Below are 7,068 nucleotides of genomic sequence, written 5' to 3' on the forward strand. Positions count from 1 at the left end.
TCCAGGCGGGAAGGGGGGTTTTTTTGGCAAAAGCGGCCGAATGGAGCCGTGGTTGTGCCACGGCATCGTGTCTCCAGGAGGAAGCGGGCGTTGATGGATCGGGGGGGGAAGTAACGCGCTCGGGGTGTTCAGAGCGGTGCCTTTTGTTGGCGCCTTTCTAAAATTAAACTGTTGGTGGAAGAATAGTCTTTGTTACAGATCCAACTTTCCACTATTCCAGCGGAAGCTCGGTAGGCACAGGGACGATCCTGCAGATGCCCACCAAGGGACAGACTGAGGTTTAATATCCTTGATTTTTGCCTGTACCAGAGAAAAGAGCAGGACTCTGGTACTTGGTGCTTTTACCCTCCTTTGCCCTACTCTTCAATGTATATTTTTATTCTTTCTTTTAAGGAACCCATTTTTCCCTTGTAACTAATTTTTGAAGGCATAGCTTTATAAGCAAGCCGAACTTTTTCTTTCCTTAGTACTTGTAGCTCTTCTCAATCTTTACATACTGAAATTTCTCTTTCTAGTACTAATCTTGTTCTCTGTTTTGATGTCTGTTGATGACTTGTTGACTGACTTTCAGAAATGGTGAAGTCTCACTCATAGAAGAGCATGCTCTCTGAATATAGTGTATCTTCATAACTATTTGGGTAAAAAATCCAAAATATGATACAATTATGTTTTAACAAAACAGCCAAACTGTGTATGTTTCCATGGTTTTAAAAATTATGGAAATACAGGGGCGTACCACCGTTTAGTTTTACTTGCATCAACAAGTGTAAATAAAAGAGATTGGTTTGGAGTTCAGATTATAACAGATTCCCTTGACTTCTTTTGTGGGAAACCAAAAATGCCTTGAAGGAAACACTGTTGAAGCACAAGTGCTTTTAATATTCTGATCCAGAAAAATATCCCCATGTAGTGCTAACAGAAGTATGTCACTGGCTCAACCATGAACGCTGAAATTAGGGTTTAAGTGGTCTTTTGTTGGTTCGCTGCAGGGTGTGAATTTTACCTGCTGTGAACAAATTTTGTGATACTACAATGCCCCGATAATCTCTGTGGCACTGTTAAATAACGAGAGCCTTCACGCTTCCTTTTGCATTCGAAAAAAAACACCCAAAACCTGTCGTGCATTCAGCATACAAAAGTATGCATATTACATTCCTTTTATTTAATATGAGAATGTCAGTATTGCCATCGCACCCTAGATCACAGAGTGAACAGTCAAACACAATTTTTCCTTGGCAGCCTCACTGGATCTTACTTGGTGACTAAGGCTACAGGAGTGCTCCATCTGCAAGGGTAATAAAATACTTTCAGTGCTAGTTAAAACATGCTTCTTGCTCTTACCTGGCTTCTGTATGACCTTCAATCCTGTCATATGCAGACATTTCACAATCTTCAGTTTATGCTTGTGAGATCATGATGAAGTGTAATTGCCTCCATTTTACGAACATAATTTGAAGCATGGAGGCAACAGGTGGTTTTTTTTCAAGGCAGTGTAGGGAGTCAGTGTCAGGGCAGGGAACTGGAATATGAAAATGTATGTTCTGTGCCTTTGTGTCTTGCCCCTTAATGCATTTTCTTTTATCTGCTGCATCTGTTTGTTTCACATATTTAAGATGTGGGTATTACTGCTTGGTAATTAATAATTTACATTTTGGGTATTACAGTGGGAGAAGGAAATGTTAACCTGACTGTGATTCAGAACATTTTTTAGATTTTAAATTATATGTGTACATATTAAGAATTCCTTATTTCCTCATCAGGTGATACATCTGATACTTGTAATTTGTGAAGCAGGAACCAGTGGTGACATTTTTCCCCAGCAGTTTGCTGGTTTTAGTGCCTGGAGGTATGCTTGTGGGGATTTGTGATAGCTACTGTTACCAATGTATAGGTGATCCTAAGTGCCTGTGTGCAATTGTCAAGAGTAAGATTCATGCAAGAAAATAACAAGGATTTCTTTAATTAAGTAATATTCATTTTGGGAGAATGTACAGAGCAATAAGCTTTTTCTTGGGTCAAGTTTGGGGAGAAGAGACTGCTCTATGCCTTGGAGAGTGCACCATGAAACTCTCAGTCTTTGGACGTGGAAGAGAGGGAAAGGAAATGCTGAACTGGTTTCACTGTTTTCTCTCGAATGACCTGCCTTCACTTCTGTCTTGGAGGGTTGCCTGAATTCTGGCCATGTACTCTGCAGAGGTCAAAGTTTCTGTAGTCTCTTTCAGTGCCTGGCCTGGCACGGTCAGAAACCTGTTTGACCCAGTACATTTTATCCAGGGGAAAATAAAATAATAGGTCAAACGAGTACTCATACTTCTATGACATATTTCCTAGCTCCCATGTGAACACTGGTTCACAGCTAGGGATTTCTTCAGCAAAAAGTGGTGTCTTTGTCTTTATATTTGAAGGCCTAAGGTAGCTGGTAGGCTTTTTGAATTTAAGTAAATTGTGTGTATGCAGCGTCCCATGATTATAACTTTCCTGACTGCTTGAAAGAGGACCTCTTTTTTCCTGTTTTTAAACCTGCTACTTCATGGTTTTGTTCAATCTCCAGCTCCCAGTTTTGGGAGCCAATGAGGAATTGGTTCCTGTTCAACCTTGACATGCAGTCATGCCTTAACAGACCTGTGGTGTCCCCTGCCATTGTCTTTTTGCCAAGCTGAAGTCTTAGGTGTATTGAGTCATTCCAATGTAAAATCCATTTCATATGGTTGCCAAGAGTGTTTTTGTAAACTAGCTCTGTCTTCCTGCATGCCCTGGGCAATAGGAAATCTCCTTCAAGTGGAGCTGAGCCTTGCGGACAGACCCCCGCTGGGTTTTGGTCCTGCTGTCTCCAATCCTTATAATTATATCCTGGCCAAAGTTAAGAGGATCTAATAGGATTATTCATTTAGATCAATTCAAGTTCATGCAAGTTCAAGGGGTTTTTATTGCTAGAAACATCCTCTGTTTTTTCCTCTTGGATCTCACAAATAGTAATCTGTGGATAAGTTACTTCCGCCACCCCCCCCACCCCCCCACCGGCCCAGCTGATTGGCATTGTATAACTGATTTCTTTAGTGGTTTTATTTTATTTTAAGTGAGACATTTTTTCAACTTTCATCTGTTTCTGGATCTCAGGGCAGCCACTTGATCTTTGTTATGATCTGTCAACATTGCTAAGCCTGTTTTGTACCAGAGGGTAGACTATAAGACCACAAAAGAATAACTGAAACTGGCGAGCACTGATACGTGTTTGAACACAAGTGGTGTATCCACAATAGCTACACACAAGGTACTCTACAGCTGAGATGCTACTCTGAAACCTGGATAGAGATCTCCACCTACTACCAATGTGAGACCTTGCACAAAGCTAGGTTTTCTCTATACTTTGAACTTTAGGAGCAAATCCCAGGACTTGACTCTAACTGTATCCAAAGTCAGGCAAGATGAGGCTTAACGCCTGCTTCATCTTCTCTTGAATCCTGACTTGAAGGAATTTTATGTATATGGGACAGCAGGACACGAAAGTATTCTCCAAAGGATTGTCTGATCCAGACTATTGGATGAGCACAGTTGAGGTGAGCTCATCCAAAAGTGTTCTCCAGCAAGAAATGCAGGTCAGAGCAGTGTGAAAGTACCAGTTTGGGAGCTGAACATCCATAAGGTACTCCTGTCTGGGCTTAGTAGTCTGATTTAACTTGAGTGTTGGTGGTTTGCTCCAAGACTTGATCTGATTGAGCAGAGCCAGCCTTGGTGGTTTTGCACCTAAAATATATACAGAATAACAGCCACCTGTAGAATTTTCTTTAAAGAAAAGTGATCACAAGTTTATTTGTATAGGTTGCAAAGCTCATTTTTGAGCATATGCTTTTATTTTTATGTCTTTAACTGCTGTTCATGCCAGGGCAACCAGAATTTTCCCATAGGGGGGCGAGGAATAACAGTGAAAAGAAGAAATTTTGAGGTGTTCAGGTACTGTGATGATGATCATGGGCAGTGTAAGTGCCTTAGATGAATGTGCATTTGTGCTACCTGATTAAAAGCTTCCTTTGAAAAGGTCAGCATTGCTTTCACAACAAAATAGGATATCTGCGCCCCTTTCTCCCTTTATATACCCAGCGCAGGAAAAAAAGAAATTGTTCTTTTGGAGGTCGAGTTCATATTCTCTTAATTGTTTGTTCTAGATGGTTCTAGTATGAGCAACTTGCTCAGACAATACATATTTCGGGGTTTTTTTGTGTGAAGCTCTAGGTCACTGTGGTTTTATTGAATTAAAAGAAATCTAAGCTTTAAACAAATGTTTCATGCCTATGAATTCCATGTAGGTAGGTACTTCCATATTTGGAAGAGATGGCATGCAAGTAGCTTTTTGCTGTTAAAGACTGAGGTGTGTTTAGTGACAGCAGAGCAGTGTGTGTCAGGGTGTGCCTCAGCACCTTTGCAAGATTAAGCTCTTTCCCACTTAAGCTTTGCTAGTGGTAGCAATACCCCAGTAATGCATTAGCACAGCTTTTCTTAAGAGTTGATTTGCAATGGCTTTTCAGATGGCTGTTTCTAAAATAAATTCAAAATTTCAGAGGTATAAAGCAAATAAAATTACATAAAGCTGCAGGGGAAATATATCTGTGTGTAGAAGGAGATTGAAAAACTACAGCACATAGAGAATTTGTACTGCTTTTGGAGATTCATGAGTGCAATACTGGGAAAAATAGTGTTAGCAGCATTTAGTGAGTGGCAGTCAAACCTTTTTTTGGTGAAGAATGGTGGAGGCACTTGGGTTAAACATTTAATTAGATCTAATTAGTGAGTAATTTTTTTAACCTCCAGACAGGATTATTTAAACTCTGCTTACAGTCATGTGCAGATACATATACCTGTTTGTAGGCTTAAGGTTATTGCTTAAGACAGAGGAATTAGATCATGCATTGAATGGATGTGTGCTCTTAGATTCAGATGGCTTTAGGAGACATCATCTTTTATTCCCCAGCTTATTTTCTGTCCTCATTCCTCCTGTGCAAATTCAAGAATTCCTGTGTCTGTGTTGCTCATAAGGCAGTAGGCTGTCACCCACATCTGTCTCTCTGCCTGCGCGTACTGGTGAAGTAATTCCATTTTGATATTTCATGAGCAATAAATCACCTGTGAACTGCCATGGTTGCCCATTAGACTAGATTTGATTTCTGAAATGGTTTCTTTTTCCATGGGATCCACTACTGATTAAACATGAATCTTCTCCTCAATTGCAACAGTACTTACATGTTAATTTAAAATAATAATTATCTGTTCAAAGATAAATAAAATACTCAAGGGTCACTCCGAGGTAATGCTGGTGTGTGAGAGGAAAATTGACAAACGGAAAAAACCTATTTTTTCTCCCTAGAGAGAAGTCTATGGAGTGCAGTAATACCCTGCCATGCCTGAAAACCCTTTTGAACTTGCCATACCATAATTCTTAAATGTAGCTGTAGATCTTGTAAGAGACTGCAAAAGTAAAAACAAAAAGCAAAATAGAGTCCAGTACCCACGTGCAGTGGTGTGGTGGCCATATTTACTGCACCGTAGTACTCTTCACCATTCTTGCATACTGTACAGCTGAGAGCAGAATGAAACACTTGAACTACAGGGTTTAACATCTTTGGTCTTCTGTAAAATGTGGTTGTATAGTGCAAGCACAATACAGGGGACTCCTATGTTTGTAACAATTTGCTGGTAAACCTTCCAACTTGGATTGCTGTTTGTGATGGGGATGGTTAAGTGCAAGTGGCAGCTCATGTAGATCAGATTGCAGGACTGTTCTCACTCCATCTTTAGATACGTTTTTGTTGCTAAGCTGGTTTTAATAAAGTAAAAAGCCTTCCTCACACATGCCATATAAAACAAATAACCAATATGGAGTTACATATTTTGGTTTTTAAATTCCAGCAAGTCAGGAAAATACTTCCAGGAAGTAAATCGGTAGTAATTCCTACTTTGTCTATGAGAGCTTTTAGTTGCTATGTGTCTAAGAGCTTTTGAAATTAGAAATGTGGTTTTTTTCTACTACAGAAACTTCAGAGTGAATTTTAAAATTCACGGAGTCCTTCATACATAGGCATATTTTGGCATTCTGTATAAGGATTTGCTCTGCAAAATCTGAGCTATTCTTAGGTTGGATGGAGAAGTTTTGTGTAGAGATCACTTACAGTTTTTGCAGACTCATGGTGGCAGACAAAGATTACTGCTTTTATTCAGCCTGTAAGACGATGGATTACATCTAGTGAGAATTAGGACTGAGGACAGACAGGTCAAGCAAAGGAAATGCTAGACACAGTCTGGGACAGAGGTTAGCCAGGGACATTGGAAGGAAGCATCTTCTGTGATGTCTTGAATCTCAACGAGTTACACCCTTCTACAGTTTTTTCAACTACTGCAGGCAGAACAATTAAATATGGCTTTGGGGTTGTACTTCCTTGTAATAACTACTGTCTCATGTGTTTTCATTAGATGTGTTTTCATGCAGAAAAGAAGTCTAAGCAGTTCAGTGGTTTGTAATTTGCAAGCTCAAGTGATCCTTTGATTTTAGGTTTTGTTTCCATAAATAAAATCCTCTAGTTGTCTAGAAATGTTTTTAAGAGAGAAGATACATTCAGCATTCAAGTTATACATTAGTCATTTTTTCTTCTGATGAGACACGGGTGAAATCTTGGGAAGATACTACTGAGCATTAGCAGGTACAGGGCTTGTAATTTATTTTCACTACCATTTCATGCCTTGAGCAATAGAAAATTAGAAAAACAAAGTATGTTACTTCTTTTAAATGCTTGAGGAGAAGCCAGCCCTTTAGAAGAGGGGATGGTGAGTTTCTTTTCAATCTACAACCTTTGTATGCGCCAATATTGATGTGAATTTGGTTTGAGTCTGGTTGCTTTTTTTTTCCATGTCTCTGCACCTTTCTGAAGCCTGTGTTGTTAAGTCTCTTTTGTCTTAGGTCTGCTTTGACTATTTTCTTAATGTGTGGTTTCTTGTGACTAGACCTGAGGATCCCAAAACCATCAGCCAGTGCTATGGAAGCCCAGTGTTGTGCTGTTGAACACCATATTCTGCCAAGAT

The 7,068-nt window shown here is 39.7% G+C and overlaps 2 protein-coding genes across 2 annotated transcripts in view; one reads left to right on the forward strand and one right to left on the reverse strand.

The window, feature by feature from the left end:
- The window catches only part of ANKMY2 (ankyrin repeat and MYND domain containing 2), a 29,532-nt gene extending 26,313 nt beyond the window's left edge, over nt 1-3,219 (reverse strand). Inside the window, exons 1-2 of the mRNA XM_017729371.1 lie at nt 3,213-3,219; nt 2,521-2,523 (exon numbers count right to left, since the gene is read on the reverse strand). The gene's annotated coding sequence lies outside the window, so the exon portion shown is untranslated. The remainder of the gene's footprint in view (nt 1-2,520; nt 2,524-3,212) is intronic.
- The window catches only part of BZW2 (basic leucine zipper and W2 domains 2), a 56,158-nt gene continuing 50,911 nt past the window's right edge, over nt 1,822-7,068 (forward strand). The window contains exon 1 of the mRNA XM_008629953.2: nt 1,822-1,846. The gene's annotated coding sequence lies outside the window, so the exon portion shown is untranslated. The remainder of the gene's footprint in view (nt 1,847-7,068) is intronic.

This window comes from Corvus brachyrhynchos, unplaced genomic scaffold (assembly GCF_000691975.1).
Source record: "Corvus brachyrhynchos isolate BGI_N302 unplaced genomic scaffold, ASM69197v1 scaffold142, whole genome shotgun sequence".
Lineage (NCBI taxonomy): Eukaryota > Metazoa > Chordata > Aves > Passeriformes > Corvidae > Corvus > Corvus brachyrhynchos.